This window comes from Pteropus medius, unplaced genomic scaffold, assembly GCF_902729225.1.
Source record: "Pteropus medius unplaced genomic scaffold, Ma_sr-lr_union100, whole genome shotgun sequence".
Lineage (NCBI taxonomy): Eukaryota > Metazoa > Chordata > Mammalia > Chiroptera > Pteropodidae > Pteropus > Pteropus medius.
In genome coordinates, this window is record NW_024340699.1 from 5371727 (window position 1) to 5387057 (window position 15331).

The window sequence follows — 15331 nt, forward strand, 5'->3', positions numbered from 1 at the left end:
ATTACCAGAGTACCTGTGAGCATTGCTTGCTTTTCTAAATATGGTAATGTATAGATTTCATTTGTGTATATTACCACATGTTATCTGTCCTTAGAAAGTGCTGTTTTATCGTAGAGTTATGATACAAGAATACACAAGTAGGTCAGTGAAACAGAAATACATGGTTCGGAATCAGCAAAGAGAATTTTATAAATTTTGTATCTGACAAAATTGGCATTTCAAACCAGTGGAACCAATTTGTACTTTATTTGCCATTTTGTTGGTTTAAAAAAAAAGGAAAGTTTGGCACTTTACATAACATTTATATCCTAGATAATTACATGTTATTTTGGTTTATAGGTGATATTTATTAAATCCTTATTAAATGAGAGGAATTACTTCAATAATATAATCTTCTCAACAACCCGACATCATAGGCTCTATTATCATCCCTATTTTGCTGGTAAAGAAACCGAGACAGAGAATGATTAACTACACTTGTCCAGGTTACAACTGTGAACAAGTGAACAGTCCCTGTATAGAACCCCATAGTTCATTAAAGTAAATTTCAATTTTTTTTCTTTTTTTTGGTGATTGCGGGGAGAATGTGGTGAAGGAAATGCATATATCTTTTTTCTTGCATATGTCTTTTTTAAACTACAGAAATCTACAAAACTATTCTTATAACCAGGCAAGTACGTAGGGATGTTTGCTGCAACATTATTTTTAGAGTGAAAAGTTGAAGTTTTATGAAAGATGTTAGAGCTGTTAAGAAGAATGAGGGTAATCCGTATACTTTGATGACAGATATTTTAGGTAAACAAAAGCAAATTTTACATATGCTATATAGTGTAATTCTGTTTTGAAAGAAAATGCATACAATATAGATGCATAAATAAATAGATTGTATACAGCTATGCAATACATATGTACTATATAAACATGCTCTGACATGATAGACATTAGCAATTAAACATGAGAAATGAGAGCTGGGGGACAATGGTGATCACAGCGTTTTAATACTTACTCTTCTATTTTTGTTTGCTTTTGCTAAGTAATTATTATTTTTAAATTTAAAAAGTAAAATGTATTGTTTGAAGTATTAGGTAAAAGCAAATATTAATTTCTAACTTTGTTTTTAAATCTGTGAACAAAATATGTCCATTTTTGTTTAAGTAACTTGAAATACAATACACAAAATATTACATATAACAAAATGACCCCATGATATTCAGTTTCATCATATTCTATTCTACAAGGACTTTGCATCAATAGTAATATTGTTAATGAGTTTATTTTTTAAGTATTCACATCCTTTTTAAAATCCTAACTCAAATAGGAAATAACAATGATTTAGGAAATTATAAGTCTGTGTTAAAATTCTATCAGTATGTGGTAGCAGATAAGTCATACTGCATCTCCATCTCCAAGGTCAGTAATATAATATAGCAAATTCCCATTTAAATCAAATTGCATTTAGAAGAAGATATCAATTTTTATGTTATGAAAGTGCTCGTGGTGATTTGTAATATCAAATTTGTCTAGCTCTATGCAATTATCAATGCCTCAGAAAATATTTGCATGTGACAATATGCTTGAAACCTCATTGTGCTTTCATTGAGCAGTAGTTGAATTAGGAATCTCTTTAATGTAAAATAGACCAAATTGTAATCTCTCTTCTGATACTGATTTTTTCATGTTGAAGAGTCTCCTTTCCTCATCAGGAAAATAGTAATAATAGTTTTGACTTATGGGGTTGTTATAAGAATTAAACTGAGTTAAATATTGCAATATTAGTACAGATTCAATATATAGTAAATTTAAAATACATGTTAGTTCCCTTCACTGACCCCAGGTCCTTTGGAAAGAAACTAAGCTAAGAAATCTGCATCAGTTTCATTCATTTGGAGTATATATATCTTGTTCAGTTTCTACCATGACTCATATTCTAGAATTCATGCTTTTCATAATAGAAAATCATGACTGAAACTAGTCCAGAGGGAGAAAACAAACAGTCAAGTTCATTTCCCACATGTAGATATTGCCAAACTTGTAGAATGTCACAGAGGGCTGAAGAGAAAATAAAATACATCAGCTTCCCTTTCCAGAAAGCAAGTTAATGTTTTAAAGATTTAGGTTGAGCCATTAAATGTCTAGGCTAGAGTTTTTTCATGTCACTTCCCTTTATGAAGGAGGGGGACAGTGCCATCTCTTTTCCTGACCTGCTTTGGACTTCTCTGTTCCATGGATTTCACCTTCAATCCCGCCCTATCTGTCAACATCTTCCGGATGTTCCTTGATGGTTCTGATTTACCATTGGCATCTATCCCGTTTACCTTTGGTTCAAAGGAGTTATTCTTAGTTTCAGCCTTTTCCACAGGGTTTGTGTTTTCCTAACACTTTTTTACTTCCTGAAATCAGAAAGTGCTTATGTGACTAACTCGATTTAGTTCATTGTAGAGGTGTCTCCAGGCCTGCATGGGCAAAAAAAACAAAAAACAAAAAACAAAAAAAAAAAAGAAAGATCATGAAGGAGACCCCGCACCCCCTAACTAAAAAAAAAATTTCAGGGGGACAGAAAATTGGTGTTCAGCAGTGCCAGAAAACGATATTGTAGGATTTTACTCAAAGAACTCCTGTTCGAATTCTGCCTTGCAACTTAATAGCTCTGCCCCTCAGTTTTCTCCTGTGCAAGACAGGTTTGAAAACGACTAGCCCACTTAACTAACAGGGAGGTGGTATAAAAATCTGTGGGTTAAGATCATGAATTTCGCAGCTGAATTAACTTGGATTTCAAATCTTGGAACCTCTACTTCCTAGCTGCGTGACCTTGAGCAAATTCCTTAAACTCTCCATGAATTTCCTTCTCTGTCAAACATAAATGATAACAACCTTTCTCATATTTATTATTGTGAGGGTTAAATAAGATAATATGCTGAAATTACTTAAAACAGTGTGCATACAGCAATCACAATATATGCGTTTGCCCTTGTCATTATTATTTTTTTATTATCAGACCATTTTGAGGATTAAAGTGAACACACAATACTTGTAATAGTACATATGATCCAAAGTATAACCTAAGGTCATTAATTATACATGCCATTCTTCTTCTTACATATTTCTTCTCATAAACATTTTTCAAATTCATGTGAAGCCCAATTAGGGATTTTTTTTTGTACTGAGAAGAAAAAAAAGTCATCCGAAATATTCACATTAAAAAAAGTATAGTCTAAAACTGTCGAAATGATACCTATCTCTTATAAGTTATTAGAGATTTCTTGAGCAGGAACTATTTCCAGGAATTCTTTGACAATAGAATAAAAAATAACAAATATATAAATAATTAATGGAGTTGTACTGTTTAATAAAAATGCGAAGTGTGGATTTCATTTTTAAACAACAGTAGAGACTTTAAAGCCTGTTTCAAGGAGAAAAATGAGTTATTTTTTCAATAACTTTTTCATATATGAAGTTAGCACACAATTTCCATTTATTTTATGATTTATATAGAATAGGAGAAACACCAATTTTGAGGAAATGTAATAATTAGTAAACCTTACAGATTGTTCTAAGATAAAGTGTGAACAATTAAAAATATACATGCATAAATATAAACTTTAGTTATTTTACCTTTTCTAAATTATAGAGAGATGCCATTTAATCTTTATTAAAATTTAAATTTTCTAGGGCAAAGAGAAAACAATATAATCATAACTTTGACCTTTCTGACATAAATATTATAATTTGCAATTCATATAACCTGCATAATTTTTACTTGTCTTTTTATAAACTTATTTAAATGTGAGTTTACATGCCTAGCATGGTCATAATTGTAACTGATAATAAATAAATCAACTAAAGATGATAATGAACCAAATTATTAGATATCAATGGGTTATGCATTAATCATAACTTTGACACTGACTCCTGGTATAGAACTAGAAAACTGTATTTTTAAACCTCAGTTTCTTCCCAGACGAGTTGGATATGTGGATAATAACACTCCACTGCACATGGCCATCTAAATAGTTGGAGAAATATTCTGATTTCAGATGCTTAGCTTTTGTTGTAATGCCATAGTACAGTCTTTCAATAATTTTGGTAGAATCATCTTTTCTCGAACTTTTTATGACCTCTAGGATGAAAACGTTATGAAAGTGCAAGTCTAAGAGAGGAGAGAAATTGTATGTTTGTAAGATTAAAGGATGTCGTTCTTCTTGATGTAAGCAAAGTAGATGAAAACGACTTCCACCAAATATTTTTACTAAATTTCAGAAATCTTAATTTTTTTATGAACTATGATTGTACTTTATTATCCATTACTGATCATCATCCACAGAACCTTTGACTTTTCCTGACCTTATGATGACAATAAGGAAATTCAAATGATTGTTCAGCATTAATGATTATCTTACTAGCTTTCTGGTTTTCCAGGCTTACTTATTGCAGCATTTTTCTGTCTTGCCATACTGAGAAATGATTATGACTCATATATAATATTCCTTTCTCCCCAACACTTCCTCAAAGTCATTCTCTAAAACCCTACCTTCACAAGTAGATAAGAAATAGTTTAGATGGTGAAATAAATTAGGAAAACACTGCCTGCTATCTTCCAATGTATACAGTAACATTTCAAAGATTAAAAAGTCAAATGTATGAAAAACTATTTAATTACCTTTCAGCAATATTATCCATTGTATTAGAAATAGGAATGCTTTTTTGTCAATAGTCCACAAGCTTTATTGAACCATTCATTGGGAAATATTTCTTTACCTATTTTATTTCACTTAGTAATATATTTCGTTTTTAGATATGTACTTAATATTTTTTTTGAGATATAATTGATATAATATTAATTTCAGGTTGGCAACATAATGAATTGATATATGTATGTCTTGTGAAATGATTAAATGTATTCAAAGGAGTCCAGGACAAAAGTAATGAGAATGTGAAAAAAATGGCCATTGAGATTTGAAATGAGAGTGGTCATTGTCTCTTGAGGCATTGGTGATATAACTGCATTTTATTAATACTATTTGTGAATAAATAAACATGTTTGCATATAGTTATTAACAATTGCATGGCAGTCATATGTGACTTATGAGACTATTTCAAGCCTGATAAAATTTGAAAAGCCTTAGTTACCACATTTGCAAGTCCTTAAATCACTGAAGAGTTTAGTTGCATTGGGATATCTCTCAGAGGCATATTTAAGGTTTTTTGAAAATTGTTACCTCAAGTGAATTCTTCATGGTACATTACCGTTGAGTTGGTAGTTTGAATAAGTGTTTCTTGTTAGAGTCAATTTGATGAGAAGTTAATGTGTTTATATTTGTTTTTAATAATTAAATTTTTCTTAAAATAGAACATGCCTAAATGTAAAGAAAGCATACCTAAAACAACCTGAAGCAATCTGAAGTTATGTAAAGTACATGTGAATCACCTTCTACAAACTGTCTATGCTTCTTCTCATCCTTTCCACCCTACTTACTCGCTAACGATATGAATGAATGGATGTTTGTCTGTACAAATCTTTAAGTTCATATATATTATCACTATCCAATAGAATTTTCTGAAGTGATAAAATGTTCTAATCTGTATTGTCTAATATAAGAGTCACTAGCTACACGTTGCTCTCAAGAACCTAAAATGTGATTCACACGATATTACAAATTTTACTTAACTTTAATTTTACTTAAATTTTACTTAACTTGAATTTGAATGGCTGCATGTGGCTAGTGGATACAATGACTTATTTATCAGCGTTTTGAGGTTTTATTACATATTGGGTACAGTCATAAGAAACAAAGGTGTATTATCCTCTTTAATTCTCACAGCTAGCATATCACATGGGTATTGTTTTTATTTCCATTTTAGAGCTGAGGAAACAGGTATGAGAGGTTAGTCACCTGTCTAATGATTCATACTGGTTCTACTTGTTACAACCCCCCAGTAGGGTGTTTTACTATCCTGTTTTCACATTAATAAACGGACTTGAAAGAGATTAAGTAATATCCAAGTTCATAGAGACTAGATAGAACAGCTGTCTGACCTCAAAGCTTCCTTTCTTCACTTGCCAACTATTGATGCTTTCCTGATAAGAAGCAAAATGAGACTCACTATTCCGGATGAATCAAAATAATTTTAAATACATTTTTTTGGAATTCCTTTCATTATTTCCTCATTCCTACCACCAACAAAAAGCACTTTGGCTTCAAGAAAACTTCCCTTTGCTCCCCATTTTCCTTCCTACCAACCAAGAGAAATTATCCTGCCTCTTAAGTTGTATAGCTTTAATATTTTAAAGAATGTCTCCATTTACACAAGAACAGAAGATTGAAAGAAAGTCTATTTTGAATTTATTCAGTGCTCCCATCAGAAGTCACCTTAACACCTCTCTGCCTCACCTGCTTTTCCTTTGTCAATCACCATACCTGCCTTTTGCTGACAGAGATTAAATCTACTTTAAGAACAAATGTTTCATAATGTTTGTGTGGGAAATTTGGCCATATGACTCCAATATCAGTCTTATCATGAGCTATGAGTTACATAGTATTTTAATATGTTTCTTCAATAACTTAATAGATGACATTTTTCAAACTGAAAAATGTGGGGGTTTTTTTGCCTACACAATAATCCTGAATCACTAAAAATCTATAATTATACCAATTACAAATCTAAATGGATTTCCTTAAAAATACCATATAATATGATTCATTGTCATAACTCTAAAATTCAGTAAGTTCAAGTCATAATTTATTGGATCTAAACTCATTTCTTATCTGAGTATTTTTTTATTTGATTGATTAGCCATATTGTTATTTAGGCTCTGACAGAGCATGGAGGAATATCGTGCATGAGACATTAATCAGGAAATTATGCATTGCTTTCACAACTGGACTTCACTTTGTAATATTGTATTAGCTTTTAACATGCAAATTATTTTAGGTAATTACCTCATTTTTCAGTGGCCACTTGATGAATAGAGGTTTCATGTAGATTCTTCTATGTAATTTAAAATCTTGTGGCGATTTGTTTCTTTTCTTGTTCATAAAAATCCCTGTTTGAATTGTCATACATCAGACCCATAGGTCAGTTGTGGAAAATCCTAATGGTAGTATCTTATTCTCCCAGCTTCTTCTAACTCTAATTCGAGCTGACGTGTGAGCAAATGGTCCATAAGAATTTTAAATGTAGTCTCTTTGCTGATCTAAAACTGTGCCCATGATTTGTATTTTTGTATTATGGAAGTAAAAGATGAGATACCTTGTAGCTCATGGATATATCACCAAGGAAGCAAAATTAAAGTAGGATTCACTGTCTTTTTAGCTAGTTCAACTCGCAAAGTTGCTGTTATTTTTTTCTTTAAAATATAGAGCCCTAAACACTGAGAATTTCATGTTATAAATGCATGTTGCTATTCTCCAGTTTTAATATTATATAGTTTAGCCTGATAGACAAAACAGTATGGCTTTGATTAATATTGTAAAAGGTTAAATGACAACAGGTAGACTATTATTATGTGTATCATAATTATAGTTGTTTAACATATATAATGTATCAGCGGACCTCTGAACCAGAATTTTGCTGGATATATTTCATATATGTGAACTGTCCAGAATATTTAGATCATTCTTTCGTCATATATTTCAATCTAGCATGTCATATAATAGTGAATATTTGTTGTGATCTTGTCTATTCAGAATCCTGCTGCTGTAAAATAGCTTTCCCATAAATGTCAAGTAATGTAAAATTGAATGCCTATATTTAAATAGATTTTAACAGATAATAAAACTCTTGAGATTAAAATGGTTTCATTCAGAGAGGCAGACAATTCTTTCCACAGCGTGCAATTTATGTGTCACATTATGTAAAATACAATTTTAAAAATACTTTAAAAAGCACAAATGAAAAGTATCTATTGAATTTAAAAAAAAAAAAAGAAGATAGTGTTCTCATTGCAGGTCTAGTTGAAAATGTGAAATATAATGACAAGGTACAAACTTCTATTTTCTAAACATTGCTTTGACTAGATTTGCTTCCTCTAATTCCTGTGGGGGTTATTCCAAAGATTCAAGCTATCAAAACAGAATTTTTACTCACAACCTAACCTTTCTTCATTTAAGACAAAACAAAGGAATTAGAAAATTTTGACACCTATTATATAAAGCATAAGAGAAAATTGCTATTCCATTTACAGATATGCATTTGGCACTTTATCTGTGAACACCCAGATATATCACAGCTTACAATTGGTTCACCAGCACAAAGGATGTATCTTGTCTCTTGAGAGAACAGCTACTGACAGTCTTTCACTCACTACATATTAAAAAATGGTCATGTAAAATTAGATGTCTGATAAATAGGACTTTTTAGTAAGAGAATGTTTAGGACTAATAAATATTCAGCAGTTTCTAGTATGGATTGGAGGTAGGAAAGGGAGGGGTAGAAATCCCAATTAGGTTGACAAAATAGTTTATGTATTTGGGATAACATCTCACATGTAAAGGGAGTGACAGATTCCCAAAGAGGGGCCACAATGAGAGATGCCAATTCTCCAAGTCACAGACAACCAAGGGCACATCTGATATCAAAGTTGGATTTATTGATGAGTTGCAAAGAGATTGAACACACTAGGCTGTGGATGGCTTTTAAGAGGGTATTAGAATAGAATGGTTTCATGATAGGATTTGAGCTTGTGTTAGGTGATTTGGGTAAGAGTTCTAGGAGATGGAGATAATTCTATGATTGAGTATCCTTATGATGTATGAAGTATGAAGCGATCCTAAAGCTACAATTGGTACAGAAGCAGCGCTTACTAATATTAACAAGGATAGGGGGCTGTTAGGTCATTTGTGTTATTTTTTACTCATTTATCTATGGTTAATGTTATTTTTGTCTGAGTTCAGACATAATTATGGAGTTTAGTTTTTGTTTTTGTTTTTGTTTTACTCATCATGGTCACAGAATGCCTTGTCTGATGGTCAACATGACACACAGCCTATTTGACAGTGCCATATCAGCTCACATAACAGACACATTGCAAAGAGACAATTGATGTTAGAAAGGTCTCATTGTATATAGGGTATGAATTAAGAGAAAATAGAAATTAACATTTAAAAAATATATACTGTGGGCTAAAATTTTATATTTGTCACTTCAATTAATTTCAAGAGATTGTACATCCACCTCATTTACCAGGTGCAGCAGCTTCTGTAGTGGTGGTGGTAATTTGCTTGGGGCCACACAGATAACAAAAGAAAAGGCTGGGATTTGAAATATGATCTCTCAGGTTCTAAAATATATAACATTTTTGCTTCAACAATATAAGGAGCATATATTTTAAGTTAGAATTGTAAGTGAGTGATGGCGTCATGGACAGAATTTCTGAGTCCAATGTGGGAATTGATTTGGAGGGAAAAGATTTTGAGTTTTGTCTTAAACATGTTACATTTGAAGCACTGGAGCATCATTAACTATCTGTTTACTCATTAATCTATGGTTAACTAATGGAACATCATTAACTATCTGTTTACTCATTAATCTATGGTTAACTTTATTTTTAAGTTTTTTTTTTTTTATTGTTCAGGGCAAAAAAGAGAAAAATATCAACATGTACAACTCAATAACTTATGACAAAGTGGGCACTTTGTAACTACCCATGAAGTTAGAAAAACACAAGTATTGCTACCATCCCAGAATTTCTCTTCATAGTACCTGATATTTCTCTCCCAATAGTAGCTGATATTTTGATGCTAATTGTACCAATATTCTTGCTTTTTAAAATATTTTCCCACCTGAACTTGCATCCATGTATGCTATTTAGTTTCTCCTTTGTTTTTATACATTTTATAAGTGAAAGCAAAGAAACTATAGTCTTATCTACTTTCTTTTGCTCAGAAGTATAATTGTGAGATTTACCCATGTTTTATTTATGTAGCTGTGGTTTGTTCAATTTCATTGCTGCGTGGTACTTTAAATGATTAATATTTTAAACTTTTTAACAGTTTTAAAATTTGTTTTAACAGTACTCTATTGATAGACATTTGACCATTTCCAGTTTGAGCTCTTACACATTTTTTGTATATTTCCTGATATACATATGCAGGCATATCTGTTCAGTAGGAGTGAAATTTCTGGATCTGGGAGAGTTATAATAATAAAAATTTCCATCTGTTTTAGTATTAGTAGTGTTTTTACTTTGTGTATTTCTGGTTTTTAATAGAACTTAATAACTTTCATGTTTATTTGTCATTTGAATATTGTCTTTTGTTAATTCTCTCAGCAATTCGTGGAGGGGTGTTTCATTTTTTTTATTAATGTGTAAAAGTTGTATATTCTGTATATGAGCATGTTAAAGGTAAAAAAAAACATTGCAAATATATTTCCGCACAATATAGTTTACTCTTTTTTTTGCATCTTTAGTGATATATTTTGATGAGTGGAAGTTTTTTTATTTTCATCACTCTTTCTTGGATTAGCACTTTTTGGGTCCTGTTTAAGAAGGTTTACTACCTTGAGATCATGAAAATATTCGATATTATCATCTAGAAAACATCATTATTTTATCTTTTAGCTTTCAGTATTTATTTAATTTAGAATTTATTGTTGTGCACTATAAAAAAACAAGTGTTTTCCCCTCTCTTTGTAACGTCCAAATGTCTGTCACTATCATTTGAAAACATTGTTATTCATTGCTATGTTGATTTACTTTGGCGTAAACTAGTGTCTGTATATGCATGTGTCTGTTTTAGGGTTCTCTGTTCTATATCTTTGGTATGTGGGGTTACTTTTCTAGTTTTAGATTCCTGTGAATAAAATTGCTAGGAACATTCCTGTTCCAATATTTGAAGATTCATGTTTTCTTTTCTCTTGGGCAAATATTTTCCTTAATTTCTCTCAGCAGTGATTTGCATAGGTCTTGCACATATTTTGTTAATTTATTCCTAGTATTTCATATTTTTGGTATTGTTATTGATATGACATATTTTAAATAGTAATTTTTCATTTGTTTGTAATTATTAAGCAGAGATATTTTTGTTTTTTATATTATTTTCTTTTATTAAGCTTTAATTTATGTTCAGTAAAATTCACCCTATTAGTTTTATAGTTTGATGATAGTTTTAACAGATATACAAATGTATAACCACTACCAAAATTATGTAAAACCAACTCATCATTCCAAAATTTTCTTGTGCTTCTTTGTAATAAAACCTTTGCTTTAATCTTAGCTCCTGGAAATCTCTGATTAATTTTCTTACCAAATAACTTTGCTTTATTCAGAATGTCAGGTAAATGGAATAATATAGCATTCAGCCTTTTGAGTCTTGCCACTTTTACTCCGAGTAATTCATTCGAAATCCATCCTTGTTCTTTTCATGTATGAGTTCTTTATTATTGCTGAGTAATATTCCATTATATGGATCCACTCAAAAGTTGAAAAACATTCGGATTGTTTATGAATATAGTGGCTGTAAACATTAGCTTGAGTAAATACCCAGTGGCAGATTGATGGAGTAAATGGTAAGCATGTTAAGAAAATGGCAAACTATTTTCCAAAGTGCCTGCACCACTTTGTATTCTCACAAGCAATGTATTAGAATTCCAGTTGCTCCATATCCTCACTATGGTAAATTCAATGCATGTGCGTATGTGCACGCATGTGTGTTTCATTTTTTTTATTAAGTTTAGCCATTCTAATAGTTAGTGACACCTCATCCTGGCTTTTACTGCATTTCTCATATCATTCATAATGTTGAATACTACTGTATGCACTTATGTGCCATCAAAATATACTCTTCAGTGAAATATCTTTTGAAGTATTTTTTTTTGATATTTAAAATAAAGATTTTTTTTAATTGTTGAATTTTGAGAGTTCATTACATTTTTAGATACAAGTTGTTTGTCAGATATGTGCTAGCAAATATTGTCTCCTAAACTGCATTTGTCTTTACTCTCTATATAGTTTCTTACAAAGTGCAGAAGTTCATAATTTTAATCAAGTCCAAATTATAATTTCTTTTTTTTTTTTTGGATAATACTTTTGAAGTAATGCTCATAGTATCTTTGTTTAACCCACAGTCATGAAAATAATCTCATGTATTATCTTCTAGGCATTTTATAATTTCAAGTTTTGCATTAAGGTCTGTGGTTATTTTGAGGTAATTTTTATACATGATTGAAGTATAGATTGATGTACTTTTTTCATATTTGTAATTTTTTTAAAGGTCATTTTCTCTAGTAAACTGGCTCAACACCTGTATTGAAAATCAATTAATCATTTACATGGGAGTATATTTTTTGCCAGTTTGATTAGAAGTATATCTATTTAATCTTTTTAAAGACACAGCTTTTTGAAATCAAACAGAACATAAATAAATAGATACTCCACGTTTCAGAATAGGAAGATTCAATATTGTCAAGATGTCAGATTTTGCTACTTGATCTATATATTCAATGCAATCCAAATCAAGATTTCAGCAAGTTATTTTGTCAGTCAACTGATTCTAAAGTTTATATGGAGAAGCAAAAGACTGATTCTAAAGTTTATATAGAGAGGCAAAAGGCCCAGAATAGTCAAGAAAATATTAAAAGAGAAGAACAAAGTTGGAGGAATAATACTACCCAGTGTTAAGGCTTACTATAAAGCCACAGTAATCAATATAGCATGATATTGGTGAAAGAATAGATAAATTGATCAATGGAACAGAATAGAGAACCCAGAAAGAAACTCACATAACTGATTATTGACAAAGGAGCAAAGATAGTTTTTTCAATAAATGTTGCTGGAACTGGATATTGATATGCAAAAAAAAAAAAAAAAAAAATCTAGACACAGATCTTACATTCTTTACGAAAAAATTAACTCATAATGTGTTATAGACCTAAATGTAAAATTTAACAGCTACTGAGCAATATCTTCATAGGCATGCATTGATCACTACTCAACTGAATACTCAAGGGGGGCCCTCTGTCTCTGTGTGTACGTCTCCTCTGTGGCATTCTGCCCTGCAAACTCTAGCTTTCCCCCACTTCCAGATCTTTCTCTTCAACTCAGGGAAACCACAGAGATCTCACCCGGTTTCTTCTCTGCACTACAGCTTGTTAACTTTCCCAAGGTAATCTTAAGGCTTACCACATTTGTTTGCTCTCAAGGATTACTACCGTTTTCTGTTTGTTTGTTTGTTTGTTTGTTTTCCCGAACTGTTTCCCTAAGTGTCTGAACCTCTCACTGGGTTTCTATAAAGATAAAAATCTTAATGTATAAGAATGCTTTGTAAGCCACAAAATTCCATGTAATCATTACATTTTGCTGCTATATGAGAATCAGTTGAAAGTTAGTGACTGAATGCTATAGAACAGGGGTCCCCAGTGCCCCGGGGCCGTGGACCATTATGGTTTGTGGCCTGTTAGGAACCAGGCCACACAGCAGGAAGTGAGCAGAGGGTGAGCAATCGAAGCTTCATCTATATTTGCAGCCACTCCCCAGCACTAGAATCACCATCACTGCCTCAGCTCCACCTCAGATCATCAGGCATTAGATTCTCAGAGGAGCACTGGTCCTTGATGCCAAAAAGGTTGGGGACTGTTGTTATAGAATATCTTAAGTATTCCAATATTAGCCTTGTAAATTATATCTAAAAATTATATTTAAAAATAAAAAATGATGAATATCGTTATATGAAATATATATATGGATATAAGTTCATATCAATGATAAGAAAAATTACTTTGTACTATAGATTATTCTGTACCACGTCTCTGAAACTCATTTTAGAGTCTTGGATTAGATTATGTTGCTTGTCTAGGAGTTTTCTCCCATGACTACCTTAAATATTATCAACTTATTATCTTCTATTTATTTTATTCTTATCAAATGGAACAGCTCTTTGATAATATCTTCTTTCTGTTTTTTTTTTTTTAACGCAAGAAATCTCTATTGAGATTGGAATGCAATGTCTCATCTTTGCTTACTTGCAGAATACTGCTCTATAAATCATGTAAATAACTATTTACATTTTCTTTTTCTTTTTATGTTGCAGATATATGAAGTCTGGGGACAAGACCTGCAGTAATTTTCCTTAAGGTAGGGATACTTCATTTTTTGTGTTATCATTTGTTCAGAGCTACTTATGCAAACACAATGAAGGGCTGCTTCTGAGAAAGGTGATCTTATCAACATGTAAGTTACAAGGTGGGGGGAAAACCACTCATTTTGAGACAAGCTTTTCAAAGACAATTAGATATATTCCCTCTCCAAAGCTTTTTTTGGTATTTTCTTATATGACAAATTATTAAGATTTTGAATAAGTGAAATTTTCATTTTTTCTTCATCTGTTCCATCTTCAGATGCTTAATGAGTACATGCTAATGCCCGCCCCCAATCAAAGATTGATTTTTTAATGGAAAAATAGTACAAATTATATGATATACTTGCTTAATGTTAGCAATTTTCATAAGGACATTCTTAACAAAGCCCATCATTACAATAATAGGAAAACTAGCATGCAAAGAAGGGCTTAAACAGCCTTACGATACTCACTTCGGGGCACGTAGAAGGCGAGGAGTATGAATATGAAGTGGAGTAAATATATGCTACCATAAATTAAAGTACGGATAGATATATTAAACTTAATTGGGAAGATGGTCTCAAGCAGGCCTGTATATGCTATTTTATGCCAGGGCATGTACCCCTTTCTTTCAGATTTGGATAGATAAGGGCTAATGAGAGCAAATGATGAGACATGCAACTTCGTTGATCTGAAAGTTGATGTTGAATGAGGATCAATTTAGCACATCCAAATCACATGTATAGTTTCTGTTTAAGTCTAGAACAAGGGTTATTATGTTTATTCAAGCAGTGAATCTGTCCTTGAGTAAGAGGTGGGGTTGAGTTCGTTTTCAGACTATGTTGACCAGATTTTTAAAACTGATTAAATAGTCCCGGTAAATGATACCAAACATTAAGTCATTTTGGCATTTGCATAGTGGCATATTTCCTTTTTGTATTTGTTGTTATACATAGTAAACTAAATTCCAAGTCAATCAAGTAAAATAACCCCTCTTTAGAAAACAAAACAAAATTTGAAGAATCGTCAAAACATTAAGCTAAATGTCCAAGGGCTATTATGAGAGGCTCCATGAACAAGCATATTTACATAGATACAGATTGTCTTATCAATGTCGCACATGTTCTATTATAAATCAAATAGCTCAATTCAGCAGGTATTGCACATCTGTGCAATAATAGGTAAACTGGTGGAAATGAATAACTTAAGTTGAGGCACCTCTATTTAAATTGAAAAGTTTTTTTTTTTTAATCTCTTTATATTCCTCTTTAGTAAATTAT

The 15331-nt window shown here is 31.5% G+C and overlaps 1 long non-coding RNA gene across 2 annotated transcripts in view; it reads left to right on the top strand.

Annotated features, from left to right (window-relative positions):
• The first annotated feature begins 14021 nt into the window (after positions 1–14021).
• The window catches only part of LOC120614528 (uncharacterized), a 537687-nt gene continuing 536377 nt past the window's right edge, over positions 14022–15331 (top strand). For both annotated transcript variants that reach the window (XR_005656001.1, XR_005656002.1), the window contains exon 1: positions 14022–14068. This is a non-coding gene — a long non-coding RNA (uncharacterized LOC120614528). The remainder of the gene's footprint in view (positions 14069–15331) is intronic.